The 18,538-nt window shown below is 41.0% G+C and overlaps 1 pseudogene; it reads right to left on the bottom strand.

Annotated features, from left to right (window-relative positions):
* Positions 1 to 6,832: 6,832 nt before the first annotated feature.
* LOC103005282 (14-3-3 protein eta-like) overlaps positions 6,833 to 18,538 on the bottom strand; it is a 241,632-nt pseudogene continuing 229,926 nt past the window's right edge.

Here is an 18,538-nt window from a genome sequence, read left to right as displayed (position 1 = left end):
GTCGGCTCCACCCCTAAGCTTGACTCCGCCCTCAGCCTTGGCCACGCCCGGGCCCGCCTCAGTCGCAGCCATCCTGGAGCCGCTGCCCTGCTGCCCCGGTCTCTCGTTAAAAAACACACAAGCGCACCTGGGCTGGGTGTCGAGCTCCCGGGTTCCCGGCCGCGAGATGCGGGAAGGGGGCGGCGTGGGAGCTTCGAGCGCGCAGGTCCGTTGCCTGGAGCACAGCGTGGGAAGGAGCGTGGGAGCCCTGCCAGGATGTAATTTACGAAGCCCTGGGCCCCCGGGGGATCTCCCCGGTAGAAACCCGGAATGCCGAGCAGAGTAGGGTCTGTGAAATGCGTGAGCTGGAGCGCGTAGCTCTGAACGCAGAATGCCAGACACCTCTCAGCGTTCGGGTTGTCTTAAAACACAAATCCGATGCCTTGCTCCCCTGCTTAAAATATCTTACAGACTGATAAGTTTTCTTGTTTGTGCCTGGAGTATTTCCGGAGGTATACTTACAGCCAGCTCGGGGGAGGGGAAACTGGGTGCCTAGGAAGCCGGAGGGAGGGAGTGTTTTCATTCAATAATCTTTGGATCTTGTATACTTTGGATTGCGAATGTTACCTATTAAAAGTAAACGCAATTTAAATTACAAAAAAAAAGCTTACTGGTTTCTAAGCATACACAGAATAAAATTCAAAATCCTCTCCATAGCTTATGAGGCCCTACAGGAAGTGCTTACGTCTGTAGCCTAGTCTTTTCCCGCAACACCTGTTCCTTCACTGTTTTTAGGCCACACCCACTTAAAGTTTGCCAGCCTCAGAATCTTCCCTTTTGTTCCTCCTTGACCTTCTGACCTGTCACTCCATCAGAGAGGCCTTCCCTCTTGAATCAGATTATGGCTTATTTATTTCCCCAGCCACCTGTTCTCTTCCTTTTCTCCACTTGCCACAGTACGCAAATATATTTTATCATATATTCATTTTTATGTTTATCTGTTTTATCCTCTTTTGACTGAAAGCTTCAAGAGGCCAGGGGCCATGTTTCTTTATTACCCCCTCCGTATTCCAGGCACATAGAGGGCACTTAACAAATATTTGTTGAATGAACGAATGAATGAATGAGAGGAGTGATGTGAGGACAATGACCAACTGCCCCAGAGTGCTCCGTTGCCAAGTAGTAGAAAGTTGGTTGTGTCCTGGACAAGCTCCAGCTGTGTGAGAAGAATAAGGCAAAGTTGAGAAGACAGATGAATTTTAGACCATAAGATCTGTATAATTAATTCTATTAGCAAGTCATATGGGCTGTTCTCCAAGTTCTCTTTTTTGGCATTCACGCATTCAGTAAGGATGTATCGAGCATCCACCGAGCGCTCCTGTTTGCCCTGGACAGGTTGAATGTGATGGCCAAAAATATTAAGAGGCAATCTCTGGGTGGTGGTGAGATGAAGCCTGATGTTTTTCATGCTTATTTATATTTTGCTATACTTTCCAAATACTGTACATTAAATATATGTTACTTTGATCTGAGATATTTCTGTAAACTAGAAGAAATGGCATCAAAACATAAGAAATTTTTCTAAGAAAAGAAATTTACCAAATATTTTGGTTGGAAGAAATACGGCTGGTTACATACTTATACCTACCCACTTTTTTAAAATTTATTTTTGGCTGTGTTGGGTCCTCGCTTCTGTGCGAGGGCTTTCTCTAGTTGCAGCAAGCGGGGGCCACTCTTCATTGCGGTGCGCGGGCCTCTCACCATTGCGGCCTCTCCCGTTGCGGAGCGCAGGCTCAGTAGTTGTGGTGCACGGGCCTAGTTGCTCCGCGGCATGTGGGATCCTCCCAGACCAGGGTTCGAACCCGTGTCCCCTGCATTGGCAGGCAGACTCTCAACCACTGCGCCACCAGGGCAGCCCCTACCCACTTTTTAATATAGGACATTTTCTATACTAACCCATATTACTTTTATATTGTAAAAATATAATACATTTAATTTTAAAAGTGCTTAGCTAATGACAAATGAAATGTTACCTAATTCAGAATGCAATTTGTGACTTACGTTAAGAAGTTGTAAATGGTAATGTGAGAAGCTAGCTTCTCTTCAAATTATGTTGGTCCTGCAAACAAGCCTAACTGATAATTGTGAAGAAATCGCAGGATCTCCCTACCTCATTCCTAAGCAACAACGTAATACCCACCAAAACAAGAACAATGACGAAACACCAAGCTCTGTTCCTTCACTAAGGGAAGCTTGGAAATTCACAGATCTACTGCCCATTTTAGCCTCCATTCAATTTACCACATCTATTCAAATCTAGGACATCTTTGATCGTATGTACCACCCAGAAAGAAAAAGAGCTGCCAATTAAACTATGACACAATGTGTTGTCACATAAGATCTTTTTAATACTTACTGAAACAGTGCTTTTAGACTTAGATATAAATTTTTCAGTAATGTGCATATTTAGAAAAGGAAAATATAAGCAAAATAAATTGATGAAAGTATTTCTACAGATTCTGTACACAGAGTCTAATTCTCCTGAATCCCTTTTCACACAGAGCATCAATAAGTGTGTTTTTCCACACAATATCATTGATAGTATAGCATTTCTTAAAAGGATGTCCTAGCCTTGTCTCTGGGATTTGCTTCCTAGACAGACACTCATTCTTCAAGTTTGATGCTGGCATAATCCTATTTGACTAAAAGCATAGTTTTCTTGTTCAACTGAATTATATGTCACTACAACATATGTAGCCTCTCTATTAATGGCCAGAAGGAAGTTTCTGACAAACTGAAGTTCCAGGCCTTCACTATTGACCTGTGTGATACATGAATTGGTTATATTAGCCTCTTGTTGTTTTGGAATTTCTTTTACCTAATCTGACACATCTGGCAATTTCTCCTGCCTTCAACTGCATTTCTTAGCATATGGCTTTGACAAATGTAGTATTAAATTGCACAGAACTCAGTAAAATGATGAAATTCGAGCAGTTATAACCACGTTCACAAATACAAAGACAATGCCAACTATATCAGGACTGCCACCTGGCCATTGGCTGTTTCTCTAATAGTAAGACACATCCCAGTTTCAGAGATGTTACAATGTGAGACCAAAGTACTTCTTAGAATTGGAGAAATACAGTATGTTAAACTATTAGGAATGATACATTCCACTGGTAAATTCTGATGGTATATATTTTTAATGAAAAAATTTTAATTTCTTCCCAGTTTTACTGAGATATCATTGACATATAACATTGTAGTAGTTTAAGGTGTACAACATGATTTGATATATGTATATACAAGTAAGTCCCATACATACGAACGAGTTCCGTTCCGAGAGCACGTTCATAAGTCCAATTTGTTCGTAAGTCCAACAAAGTTAGCCTAGGTACCCAGATAACACAATCAGCTATATAGTACTGTACTGTAATAGGTTTATAATACTTTTCAGACAAATAACACATAAAAAACAAACAAACACCATAATTCAAAAAGAGTCACGTACCAAAATGTTCATTGCAGCTCTATTTACAATAGCCAGGACATGGAAGCAACCTAAGTGTCCATCTTCGGATGAATGGATAAAGAAGATGTGGCACATATATACAATGGAATATTACTCAGCCATAAAAAGAAACGAAATGGAGTTATTTGTAGTGAGGTGGATGGAGTTAGAGTTTGTCATACAGAGTGAAGTAAGTCAGAAAGAAAAACAAATACAGTGTGCTAACACATATATATGGAATCTAAGGGGAAAAAAAGGTCATGAAGAACCTAGTGGCAAGACGGGAATAAAGACACAGACTTACTAGAGAATGGACTTGAGGATTTGGGAAGGGGGAAGGGTAAGATGTGACAAAGAGAGAGAGTGGCATGGACATATATACACTACCAAACGTAAAATAGATAGCTAGTGGGAAGCAGCTGCATAGCACAGGGAGATCAGCTCGGTGCTTTGTGACCACCTAGAGGGGTGGGATAGGGAGGGTGGGAGGGAGGGAGATGCAAGAGGGAAGAGATATGGGAACATATGTATATGTATAACTGATTCACTTTGTTATAAAGCAGAAACTAACACACCATTGTAAAGCAATTATACTCCAATAAAGATGTTAAAAAAAACAAAAAACAAACAAAAAATAAAAACATTTTTAATCTTACAGTACAGTACCTTGAAAAGTACAGTAGTACAGTCAACAGCTGGCATACAGGGGCTGGCATCGAGTGAACAGGCAAGAAGAGTTATTGACAGGAAGAGGGAGATGAGGTAGGAGATGGTAGAGCTGAAGGATTATCAGCAATAGGAGATGGAGGGCAAGGTGCAATTTCACACATGCCTGACGTTGATGGAACACACGTTCACATCTGAAAGTTCACAACTTGAAGGTTTGTATGTAGGGGACTTACTGTATGGTGAAATGATTACCACAATGAGTTTAGTTAATATCCGTTACCCTGCATAGTTACAAATTTTTTTTCTTTTGATGAGAACTTTTATGATCTGCTCTCTTAGCAACTTTCAAATATACAATACAGTATTGTTAACTGTAATCACCATGCTGTACATTACATCCCAGAACTTATTTTTCTTATAACTGGAGGTTTGCACCTTTTGACCACTTTCACCCACTTCCCCCCAATGACATATTGAACTATTAAAATATTCAGTGGTATAATACAGGGTCTTAGAGGCTGAGATACCAATTATTGCTACATTTACTAAACAAATTTGCACTTATCACCAATTATGTGTCTGGAATAATAATTAGGCTAATTTTAAAGTGCAATTTGCTAACTAGTGTTATTACCTTGAAGTTAAATCTCATGCATTCCTTTTTTTTTTTTTTTTTTGGCCACACCACGAGGCTTGCAGGATCTTAGTTCCCAGACCAGGGATCAAACCCAGGCCCCAGCAGTGAAAGCACGGAGTCCTAACCACTAATACTTACTGGGTGCATTTAAGTGCCAAGCACTGGGCCAGGCCTTCCTGAAGTTTATAACTTGCTGATTAACAACATCTGAAACATTAAAATAAAAAATTAAGGCACCTAAGCTGAGTAAGGTGTATGATAAGCTCTCCGTTCTCTGAAAGCCTCTGTGAAGGAGTCTGGGTAGAAGGGGACCAGAAGAATAGGTAAAATATCACGAGATGGAGAAGAAGAGAAGGGCATCTGAGAGACATGTCCCAGCGTGAGCAAAAACATGGGGGCATGGCTTGGAACTCATATTTATTAAGTGCCAACTATATTTCAGGAACTAATTTAACCTCAAATTAATCCTGTCTCCACTTAAATAATGAAGAAGCTGAGGCTCTAAGAGCTCTTCTCATACTGCTGGAAAGTGGTTGAGTCAGAATCCTAACTCAGATCTGTCAAGCTCCAGAGCCCATGAGCTCCGCATACCAGAAACTAAAATCACAAGAACAGGGAACTGGCATTTAGAAGTTGTGGGAGATAAATCTGGCTAAATATGGGGAGAATAGAATGTGGTGTGTTACATAAACTGAGGGGTCTGGATTTTACTTGGATAACATCTGACACTCTCTGAAAGGATTATATTTAAACTTTGCTATCTTTTAAAACAATAAATCTTGTAACACCAGTCTCAGAGATTAAATAAATAAATAAATAAAAATAAACAGATTTGTTTGTGCATTAAAAAAATCCACCTAAACCCATAAAGTCTGAGGGAAATCTTCTCTTGGAAGGAAATTACAGAAAACTAGTTAAATATATACATAACAGACAAAGCATTATATCAATATCGCTCACAAATCTATAAGGAAAAGATAACAGTGGGAAAATGAACAGAGTGAGAATACAAATTTTAGAGGAGACACAAGTGCCTTCTATACATGAAAACACACTCAGGCCCAATAGTAATAACAAAATTAAAATAGTAATGAGATCATAGTTTTTCATCCATTAGATCAACAAAGATTTAAAAAAAAAAACCCACTGTTGGTAAAAGTGCAGGCAAAAGAGGGTTCTGACTCATTCATGGTAACAATGTAAACAACCTTTCTGAAGAGCAATTAGATGATACTTATCAAAACCTTGAAAACAGGCAAATCTTCAACCTAGTAATTCCATACACAGGAAATAATCCTGAGGAAATAATCTTTGATGTGTAAAAAGAAGTATATTGTTCAAAGATGTCCGTCAAAGCATTTCTTATGGTGGCAAAAGATTAGAAGCAGACTTTATCATTAGAAGACTCGCTAGTAAATCATGATGTAAAATGCAACCACCAAAAATAATAGTGTAGATATATAATTACTCATACAGAAATTCAAAATATGATAAGTGGGGGAGAAAAGCTACTTTTAAACACATTATGCAGAATGTCCTACTTTGAGGTGTTTTTTAAATTTTATTTATTTATTTATTTATTTATTGGCTGCGTTGGGTCTTCATTGCTGCGCGCAGGCTTTTCTCTAGTTGCGGCGAGCGGGGGCTACTCTTCGCTGCAGTGCTCGGGCTTCTCATTGCGGTGACTTCTCTTGTTGCGGAGCACAGGCTCTAGGTGCGCAGGCTTCAGTAGCTGTGGCACGTGGGCTCAGTAGTTGTGGCTCTCGGGCTCCAGAGCGCAGGCTCAGTAGTTGTACAGCACAGGCTTAGTTGCTCCACGGTATGTGGGATCTTCCCAGACCAGGGATCAAACCTGTGTCCCCTGCATTGGCAGGTGGATTCTTAACCACTGCACCACCAGGGAAGTCCCGAGTTTTTTAAAATGCAAATAGCTGTGTGTAAATACTTAATACTGAGATTTGTAATATTCAAAACATTAGCATGTCCACCTCTGGTACCAAAATTAAAGGTGGTATTTCAGTTATACTTTGCTGTGAAACAAACCACCTTACCACTTAGTGGCTTAAAATAGCAAATTTTATTATTTACTGTTCCTCACCGTTCTGTGGGCTGGTGTGGTGTGTCCTTCTGCTTCTCCTGCGGGTCTCCCGGGGCTCTCCCACGCTGCTGCAGCCAACTGTGGGGTAGGCTGGATTGGAAGGGCACACAGAGCCTCACTCCCCCGTCGGACGGTTGGTTGGTGCTCGCTGTTAGGTGGGGCTCCTCAGTTCTCCCTTCCTCAGACCTTAAACATCCTGGACAGGCTTAGTATCCCTGGTACAATGAAGTGATGAGTCAAAATGGCAAAGAAAAAAATCTGGAAAGGATATTTGAAAAAGAGGTTTTGAGAATTGATTAGTTCTCACTGGGAAAAAAAGTTCTTAAAAAAAGACTTTCTAAATAAATGGTTCTGAAGAACCTAGGGGCAGGACAGGAATAAAGACGCAGACGTAGAGAATGGGCTTGAGGACACGGGGAGGGGGAAGGGGAAGCTGGGACGAAGTGAGAGAGTGGCATGGACTTATATACACACTACCAAATGTAAAATAGATAGCTAGTGGGAAGCAGCCGCATAGCACAGGGGGATCAGCTCAGTGCTTTGTGTCCACCTAGTGGGGTGGGTTAGGGAGAGTGGGAGGGAGACGCAAGAGGGAGGATATATGGGGATATATGTACACCTATAGCTGATTCACTTTGTTACACAGCAGAAACTAACACAACAATGTAAAGCAATTATATTCCAATAAAGATGTTAAAACAAAAAAGGAGAGACTTTCTTACAGCTCTTATAATAATGATTTATACATTACCCTGTGTTTTTTAAAACGCTTTTTTGAGCACTTAACAATATACCAGACCCTCGTTGAACTGCTTCAAGTGTGTTAAATGACTTAACCATCACAACAACCTTATGAGGTAGAAACTACCACTGTCTCCAGTTTATAGATGAGGAAACTAAAATGCAGAGAGGTTAAGTACCCGTGCAGTCTTGCTCCAATCTGCCTCATAACTATTACACCATTATATTGATATTATTTGTGATTCCATTATTCATTTATATTCATCTTTTTCACAAATAAAATGTTAGCACTCCATTGTCAGTTTTTTCTCTATCTCCTATAGTTCTTCAGTAATGAACAGATTGATCAATTGATGATAACATCCACAGGAAGAGGAGGCAAACCAAGAGGGGTCATCCAATCAGGAGGAGAAACGCTAAAGCCTTAGAAAGGAAGAGTTTCTGAGAGGAAAGTCAGATCAGCAGTCCTGTGTGTCAGCTAGTATTTATTTGGCTCCTGGCTGGTACCAGGCTCTGGGCTCACTGTAGATACAGTAGTAAAGAAAGTAGGTATGATCCTGCTAACTGCCCCTGCCATGGTCTTACTAACAGTCAGTAAAGACCAACACCAGATGGCATCTAATGCTAGCCATGTTGCTCGTTTAGTGCCCTTTCAACCAGCCCCTCCCGTCTTGGTGGGCATAAAAGCCAACATGCAGGGCTTCTGGAGAAAGCAGTCAGCATGAAAACTTAGTACAGGCACCTAAATGCAAGGGTGGGAATTTTGACAGTAGAAGGGAGGAGAAAAATAGGACAGTTGCTGGAGGGAAAGGGTGAAATAAGTGGCTTTATTTCAAGACTAGGGACACTTGGCTGGAAGTCAGGCAGCTGGGTTTTCAGTTTGTGTCTGCCACTTTCCAACTGTGGGAATGAGGACAAGTCACTTCATCTTGAAGACCGTAGTTTCTTCAACTGCAAAATGAAATTGTTCCCCCTCCTCAGCACAGCTTGAGGAACACTGGTTCAATTAGAATAATTTGGATGAGGCCAGTCCAATGGCTGGGGGAAAATGGGACGCAGAAGTGGGGCGGGGAGCGGAGGAGATCTGACAGATAACTGTACATAAAACGAATTCCTAATTAACTTTTCCCCTATCTTGAACAGCAAATAATTAGAATAAAATTGTTCTTTAGGCTATTGTCTCCTACTCTAGCCTAAAGAAAAAAAGATCATAATGAGAAAAGGATTAGATCTTGTTGAAAATGGCTCACAGGACTCTTCTTGACAGGACCTAAGGAAATGGTAAGATTTGTTCGAGAGGAAGGGCTTCTTTCTTGCAGCCGGTTTTTGCCAGCAGCAACCAATCTGCTAATTCACAACTGCAGGGAGAATGATTCACATCTGATCTACTGACCCTCCAGTGACACTGCGTTTTGAGGGGGGAAGCTCTCCACTGAACTAGAGTGATTAAGATCCCGGGTGAACCACAAGGTCAGGTGGAGCGTGACTCCCTGAACTGGTCAGGCCCCAGAAGCTACTGTTCACTGTTGTTCTGTGAATTGTAGGGATAACATAAGCAACTGAGCAGCCGGTTTCTTCAGTGGGTTCTAGTCTGAGGTCACTGCATGGCTTGGACAGACCCTTCACCTCTTTAAACAGTAGTTTCCTTGCTGGTTTGGTATTTTATTTATTTATTTATTTGAATTTTATTTTATTTATTTTTTTTATACAGCAGGTTCTTATTAGTTATCCATTTTATACATAATTGTGTATATATGTTAATTCCAATCTGGTATTTTATTTTTTTTCTTTTAAACTTTTAATACATTCATGTGGTAAAACTTGGGATTGTACAAAAGTAAAAAATACCCCCTGCTCTTGTCTCTAGTTTCCCACTTCGCCCTCTAGAGGTATTCACTGTTAACAGTTTGTGTATTTTATAAATTTTCAGATTTATGGTGGGACATAAACAAGCATATATATCCCCACATACACCAGACACCCATACACACACTAGTGTCCTATAATGGGGTTCTTATCATTTACGTGGGATATCATTCTATACCAGTACTTATAGAGGTACCATATATTTTTCTAACGTCTGCATAGCATTAGGTAGAATCAAATGGAATTGCCATTTCTATAAGTCAAAAAGAGTCAAATGCCAGCAATTTCATATGGTTCCACCTAACTGTACATCATTTATTAGCAAATTTAAACATTTAAATTATTTCTTCACAAAATCTGAGTACCAATTAAGAAAACAGATTCCTTTTAGTTCTAAATTTCCATAATTCTTTGCTTTGTTCCCATTCTTCAATGCCTGGGGCAGGTAAGGTAGTAAAAGAGAATACTTTATTGAACAGAGACACAGGTATGGTTTAATTCTGCTTTGTATAATTAGAAGTCTGCTCTTAATACAATCTTTTTTCAAAGAGATTGGAGTTTATTTATTTATTTATTTATTTATTTATTTATTTATGGCTGTGTTGGGTCTCCGTTTCTGTGCGAGGGTTTTCTCTAGTTGCGGCAAGCGGGGGCCACTCTTCATCGCGGTGCGCAGGCCTCTCACTATCGCAGCCTCTCTGGTTGCGGAGCACAGGCTCCAGACGCGCAGGCTCAGCAATCGTGGCTCACGGGCCCAGCTGCTCTGCGGCATGTGGGATCTTCCCAGACCAGGGCTCGAACCCGTGTCCCCTGCATTGGCAGGCAGATTCTCAACCACTGCGCCACCAGGGAAGCCCCTTAATACAATCTTAATGGTGAAATCTGGTGAACATGCTCTAAGCAGAGTTGTGTTCCTTTTTGGGGAAAGTGGATTAGGGGTGATATCGTCACTAATTTCCCTTGGTGATAATTTCCCAGTGTCTATGCCCCTTCTTTTCTGTCCTTTTCTGGTCCCTGCTCTTTCTCTGAATTATCAAAACGGTATGTAGAATCATAACTCTTGTTTCATGAAGTTTGTTAAGTAATTTGAACAAAGAGTTATCTGAATAGGCCACACTGTTCCTTTTGTATGAAGTATTTGGTGTTTGCAAGAGAAGTCAAGATAAAAAAAATTCTGCTGTGTGCCCTCCATTCTCCAGGTAAAACTGTATCAGGAATCATGTGGGGATACTTAAAACTGGCCGATATTTTCAAGTTTTCTCCTGCCCAGATTTGTTTGGAAGAAATCCAGTCTTACCTATCTCAAAAATTCAGCAGGGAAAAGCAGCTGAAATAAATTAAACCCGTGATTACTAAATTCTGTGTTTACCTAGACATTCTGGCATTTGGTTTAAAAGACAAAGCTTTTTAGAAGGGTTATTTAAATTCAGTTTTGCTACAGATTTTAAAATGGAAGAAAAATGGTAACAGAGTAAAGCTCTATAAACTATACACATTTGGGCTCATTACCAAGCTACTCATTACCAAGCTACTCTCACCAAGCAGTACTGATAGAGTTTGAAAAATGCTTTCCAGAGTTGAGATCCGCCACCTAGCAACCACTTTGAAATGCTTCCTGCGCTGGCCCAAGACTACTCAAAATGCCCAGTTTTAAAATTGGTGGGTGTTTTGCTGTGCGTGGGCCACAGTCATTGAAGGGAGGATTAGAACTTTGTTTTTAGGACAAAGACATGCAGATTAGAAGAACTGTTTAATTTAACTGCTCAACTGGGTTTTGGAATAGAGTTGGCAGATTAAATACAAATTAATGATTGCACCAGACATACTGTACTAAAAATTACTTGTGGTTTCTCTGAAATTCAAATTTGACTGTGCATTCTGTATTTTTATCTGTTCAATCTGTCAACTCAGTTTTGGAGAGAATTTTGTAGTACAGAGCGGGGGAATATTTATAGATATACATCACATATATTAACTTGATCCCCCCAAGGCTACCGGTGTTATGGATCTAAAGTACCTTTCCCAGAGCACTGGCTATTGGACCTAGCAGGGAGCCTGAAGCATAGGAGGCCACAGGTAGGGTGTGAGCTAACAGAAGGGGACAAGAAATCAACCCAATGTTACACCCTGGGAAGCTAAACTGAGGGGAGGACAGGCAAAGGAAGGGGCTAGCTGTGCAGGAGCAGGCCTCATAGGGTGTAACGGTGCCAGGTGAGGCGGGGGGACTGCCTAGACATCTGGGAGGAAGGGGAGTGGTGTGATGTCAGCATTCATTTCATTTTTAAGGAGTAGAGGAGGGGAAGTAAAGCCCTCTACGTAAATGTGCCCTCTGAAGCTTGGGCTGAGATGGAAGAGGTGCAACCTGAGATCCTATAGAGGTCACTGCCACCTCCATGCAGCATCCAAACAATCCTTAGGTCGCTTAAACCAGCCTGGAGAGCCAGCCTGGGGCTGAGAGGCTTTGTCAAGACCCTGCCCTTCCAGCTTCACCTGGCCCAGTTCTGAGCTTGGGAGAGGCTGTCACTTTGTCTTCAATCCAGATCACAGCCCCCATCCCCACCCCAGAAATCTGCAGTCTCTGCTTGTTAACCCAGTGGCACAAAATAGTTAAAACAGAATGCATATGTATTTCCTATGTGTTTGCACATTATTGAACGTCTCCTGAAGGACACATAAGAAACTGCTAAATGGGGTGTGGAGAAAAGGGAACCCTCCTACAGTGTTGGTGGGAATGTAAATCGGTGGAGCCACTATGGAGAATAGTAGGGAGGTTCCTTAAAAAACTAAAAATAGAGCTACCATATGATGCAGCAATCCCACTCCTGGGCATACATTGGAGAAAACTCTAATTCAAAAAGATACATGCACTCTGTTGTTCATAGCAGCACTATTTACAATAACCAAGACATGGAAGCAACCTAAGTGTCCATGGACAGATGAATGGATAAAGAAGATGTGGTATACTTACACAATGGAATATTACTCAGCCATAAAAAGAATGAAATAATACCATTTGCAGCAACATGGCTGGACCTGGAGATTATCATACTAAGTGAAGTAAGTCAGAGAAAGACAAATATCGTATGATATCACTTATATGTGGAATCTAAAAAAAGTGATACAAATGAACTTATTTACAAAACAGAAACAGACTCACTGATGGACGTAGGAAACAAACTTATGGTTACCAAAGGGGAAAGGGGTGGAGGGATAAATTAGGAGTTTGGGATTAACAGATACACACTACTATATATAAAATAGATAAACAACAAGGTCCTACTGTGTAGCACACGGAACTATATTCAACATCTTGTAATAAACTATAATGGAAAAGAATCTGAAAAAGAATATATATATATATATATATATATATATATATATATATATATGGAATCATTTTGCTGTACACCAGAAATTAACACAACATTATAAATCAACTATACTTCAATTAAAAAATTAATTAAAAAAAAAGAAAGAAACTGATAATTGTGGCTACCTGGGGGGAGAGGACTGGAGTATGGCAGTGGTGGGGCGGGGTTTTGAACGGAGGTATATTTGCTCACATTCCTTGCATACTCATTGATTTTATTTTCCTATGTGTATATATTACTGACTCAAAATAAAAATTTAAATGTGATGACTATGATAAATTCAGTCCAGAATCTGACTCATGTTTCAACTTGCATCTTTGATTTAAGATGACTCATGACAATAAGGTGTTTTAAAATAAATGCCTTTATATACTGTCTCTGTTAAAGAGGCCCGGGATCTGACATTTCAGCATACTTTCTGGAAAATTTGCTGCTGAAATCAACGACAAATCAACCCTTGACAGAAAGGTTTGCTTATCTTCTTAAATGTTTCCTCTGAGTTCAGTGCCATGTTGTTTTTACATATAGGTATGTAAAGCTCAAAATGAAAATCTGATGGAAACTAAATCAGTCTTTTATATCTTTTTTTAAAAAATAGGGGGCTTCCCTGGTGGCGCAGTGGTTGAGAATCTGCCTGCCAATGCAGGGGACACGGGTTCGAGCCCCGGTCTGGGAAGATCCCACATGCCGCGGAGCAACTAGGCCCGTGAGCCACAATTACTGAGCCTGCACGTCTGGAGCCTGTGCTCCGCAACAAGAGAGGCCGCGACAGTGAGAGGCCCGCGCACCGCGATGAAGAGTGGTCCCCACTCGCCGCAACTGGAGAAAGCCCTCGCACAGAAACGAAGACTCCTCAACACAGTCATAAATAAATAAATAAAAGAACGTGAATTTCTAAAAATAAATAAATAAATAAATAAATAAAAATAAAAAAATAAAAGCAATACTGAATCCCACCTTGTAAGTTCTGTTAGGCCAGGTGTCTGTCTCTTTTGTTCAGTAATGGATCCCTAGGACCTAGAGCAGTTCATGGCACATATCACGTGCTCAATAAACAGTTGTTGAATGAAGCAATACATGATCAATATAAAAATTCAAGCATCATGGGCTTCCCTGGTGGCGCAGTGGTTGAGAATCTGCCTGCTAGTGCAGGGGATGCGGGTTCGAGCCCTGGTCTGGGAGGATCCCACATGCCGCGGAGCAGCTGGGCCCGTGAGCCACAATTGCTGAGCCTGCGTGTCTGGAGCCTGTGCCCCGCAACGGGAGGGGCCGCGATGGAGAAAGGCCCGCGCACCGCGATGAAGAGCGGTCCCCGCACCGCGATGAGGAGTGGCCCCCGCTTGCCGCAACTGGAGAAAGCCCTCGCACGAACCGAAGACCCAACACAGCCAAAAATAAATAAATAAAGAAAGAAAGAAAGAAAGAAAAAAGAAAAATCCTTTCAAAAAAAAAAAAAATTCAAGCATCACAGAAAAATATGGTACACAATGTCAATTTCCTCTAATCTCTTTCCTCCCAATTATCAGTTATTCTAGTCTCTTAAAATAAAAGAACAAATCATTAACTTCTTGAGGAGTAACAGTGTCATCATAAGTATGTTTTTAAAAAACAGTTAATGGAAGGATACCATAGAGAATGAAAAGACAAGCAACAGAATGCAAGAAAATGTTTGTAACAGATAGTAACCGGCAAAGGACTAGTACCTAAAATATGTAAAGAACTCGTTCCAATCGATTAGAAAAACTGGCAAAATACTTGAACACACATCTCGTATTAGAGGAACTCCTAATGGCCAAAATCATATGAAAAGTACTCTCTCATCTAATCATGAGAGAAATGAAAATTAAAACCACACAGTCGGGGCTTCCCTGGTGGCGCAGTGGTTGAGAATCTGCCTGCTAATGCAGGGGACACGGGTTCGAGCCCTGGCCTGGGAAGATCCCACATGCCGCAGAGCGGCTGGGCCCGTGAGCCACAACTACTGAGCCTGCGCGTCTGGAGCCTGTGCTCCGCAACGAGAGAGGCCCGCGCATCGCGATGAAGAGTGGCCCCCGCTTGCCACAACTGGAGAAAGCCCTCGCACAGAAACGAAGACCCAACACAGCCAAAATCAATCAATCAATCAATCAATCAAACATACGCATCTGATTCAAGATCCTCATTAAAAAAACAAAAACAAAACAAAAAAAAAACCACACAGTCAACAGATGGACAAAAAATGTTGAAGTCTCACAATACTAAATGGTGATGAGGATCCTGAGCCACCGGAAGGCTCATATATGGTCTGTGAGTGAGGAAACTGCTTAACTCTGTGTAGATGACTCCACGACATTATCTTCCAAAGCTGAATATACAGCAATTCCACCCCTAGGTATGCAAGAGAAATTCATTAACACAGCAAAATTGAAATGGGCCCAAATTGAAAACTACCCAATTATCTACCAGCAGAAGATGGATCTAAAAATATGGCAGAGTCCTACCACGGACTTCTACACAGCAAGGAAAATGAACAAAGGGCATCTTCAGGCAACAATATGGATAAAGCTCACAGACATACAGTCATCATAAAGTTTTATTATGATTTCCCTAGGGGATCAGCAGGTGGGATCAGTGGACAGAGTCCTAGCAATTCAGAAATGCCCCAGGGCTGGAATAGTTCCACGTAGACAGCCAGCTCCACCTGAGGGCTGAAGGGTCATGGGGGCTCGGTGAGGGGAGGAGAGGTTCACATAACGTCACTAAAGGGCTTTGTGGGTAAAGGGTAGACTGTGAAGCCAGGAAAACATTCTGACGGTGACATGAAGTCCCTGACATAGAGATCAGAGGGCAAGTCTGGGGCTGAGGCTGCCAGAACCTCTACTGGGGTCTGTGCCCTGGGGCTCTCAGGCCTGGCTGTGGGTTGAGAGAGTGAGTTTTGCTGAGATGGGGATTCTCAAGCACCTTGGTAAACACGGGCTGCAGAAACCTCAGACTAAGGAATCCACAGCGGCAGTAGCTCTGGGTCAGTTGTCTGTGGCCTGGGCTCATTGTTGCTGTTCTTATGATTGCTGCCGCCTCTGCCGCTGAAGGTCTTAGGCCCAGTTGTTCTTGAAACACATATGAATTTGTGCTCAACTCAGGCTGTGTTTCAGACATACCTCCCTTCTTTATAAGTTGGCTCTCTCATCTTCTCTGAGTACTTCCTTAACTCCTGTTGCTGTCTCCTGCTGTAGTGGTGTGTTCCTGGCCCTGCCTTCTTTTAGTAACAACTGTGTGATCATGTACCTCTGTCATCTGTGACATCGGCTCCTTCCTCCTAGACCCATGGGTTCCAGAGGTGCTCTCATCCTTCACTACTGCCACTTATGCCTGTTGTCATCAGTTTGTTCTGAAGAATCATGAGTTTGTTCTACAAACATGAAGAACTGTGAATTTTAGGGGGTTTCTATGAAGGGGTGGAGATGGAGTTTGTACTTATGAAAAGATAATCAAAATCTGAGCTCCACCATTTTCTAGGTGAGTCTCTGAGCAAGTCCCTAAATCTCTCTGAACTTTATTTCCTTATCATTAAGTGGGGCTAATAATACCAGCTGTGACAATCCCCAGATCACATGTAAATATGGAATTAGAAAATGCTTGTGGAAAACATTCTGTAAAGTCTCTACAAAATAAAGACAGACATTTTATTACTGACTCACAGGGGCAGAATTCTCAAAGGCAAGTGCACATATGAATCACCTGAGAAGAATTTTCAAAGCACTCAAGGTCAGCTCCTGCATAGGCCACCATGGTCTTCTGGTCTCCAGAAGATTTTCATTTTGTTGTCTGGGTCAGTGCCCATGAATCTGTATTTTATAAAGTATTCAGGTGAGTTTAATGCAGGTCATCCTTTGACCTCACTCTGAGAAAACACTGGTTTCACTTTAGGTAATAATAACTATTTCATATACATACATTATTTGTTCAAAGAAATTCCTAGTATTTCCAGATGAATAGAGGGGACATTAATATTGAGTATCAAGTTAGGGATGCTATAGGAGTTCTCTGGGAAAACTGGAAAACTTTCTTGAGGGCATGATAAATAGAATTTGAATAAGCAAAAAGAGGAGGTTTTTCCTGGCCAAAGGTCTAACGTGTGTATACATTTATACAATATATGTGTGTGTGTATATATATATATATACACACACATATACATATATGTGTGTGTGTATATATATACACATATATACCATGAGCTAATTGTTTATATTCTTTTTGCATTTTAATGTTGGCTGGTTAATCCTTTCCTTATTGAATATGAGCTACTTGCATATCTAGAAAAATAGCCCTTTGCTGATTATATATTTTATAATATTTTTCCAGTTTGTTGTCTTTTCACTGTCTGTGTACTCATTGCTTTACTGATCCAAATAAAAGGTTTCAGTATTTTCTTTTATGTCATAATTAAAAAGGTCTATCCCATTCTATGATTATTTTAAAAATTACCCATGTTTTCTTCTGGGCAGTTATGGTCAGAGGGCATATCTTACAGTGGGTGTTTTGGTACTAGTCATAGGGACCTCAGCAAATATGGTTTCTTTCCCTTCTTTCCACTTAAGGTCTATAAATCACTGAATCAGTTGCTTTATTTATAGTAACTCTTAATTTTACCACCTCATCAGATGTTACTGTCTGAACTTTACTATGAGACCTAGAGAAGTCTTAAAATGAATAGGAGTCTCCTTCTTTTCCTATCCTCTGAGTTTAAATAGCACAAGACTTGCCCGTTTTTTGAAAGCTGGAAAAGTTAATGATGAAACTGCTTGAACCACACTTTTTGGAGGGCAGTTTTTTATATTCCTTTCAGTATTACTCAACTACTTGGATTTTATAGCTTTTCTTGAGCCAGTCTTTGTTTTTGTATTTTCCTAGATTCGCTTTTTCCTTAATTGTCTTAACTGCCTGTTTCTAAGATCAGTTACATTTTCTGTCCCATTATTAATATTCTGTACTTTTGCATTATTATTTACTTAACATTGCCATACAAGTTTGTCTGTTTAAATTTGGCATTGTTTTCCAAATGCTTCTCAAGTTTATTTATCAATCCTACTGACCTTTTCTAATTTGTTAACTTCTGCTTTTTATCTTTAATAATGTCTGTGTTTTTCTTTTGTTTATTTGTTTTGTTCTTTTTCCAATTTCTTGGTTTGTTCACACATTGTATCGGCCTGGATTCAATCAGGAGAGAGAAACCATATAATAACTTACACAGGGAAAGTTTAGTATGGAGAATGATTAACCACAACAAAGGATTAAAGTAATCATGCATTGTCTAGTAAGAAGTAAAGAGAACTCTAAAGATTACAGAAACAGTAAATACGAGGAGCAGCCACTACCCGTGGGGTTGAGGTGGAGCCCCCAAGCAAGAACCCGCCCCCAGGGCGTGGGGTGGCGCTGAGATACAGATCTTGTTCAAGGGGATGCCGTCCTGGCTCTCCGGGTAGCAGAAAAGTCACTGTATTGCTGTGCTGGTGAAACTTGCTAGAAATCTGTCCTCTTGGAGTTTGCTAAAAATCTGCCCTCGAGGGTGCCAGGGAAAGCTATTCATAGGGAGGCGTCTTAATGGCGGCACTTCGCTGAGGAACTGCCCAAGGTGGGTGCTAGGGCAGGCTTCTGGCCACGGGGTGCTGCGGTCAGTTGCACAC

Source organism: Balaenoptera acutorostrata, chromosome 4 (assembly GCF_949987535.1).
Source record: "Balaenoptera acutorostrata chromosome 4, mBalAcu1.1, whole genome shotgun sequence".
Taxonomy (NCBI): domain Eukaryota; kingdom Metazoa; phylum Chordata; class Mammalia; order Artiodactyla; family Balaenopteridae; genus Balaenoptera; species Balaenoptera acutorostrata.
The sequence above is the reverse complement of the archived record's forward strand: the minus strand, read 5'-3'. Positions and strand labels throughout refer to the sequence as shown.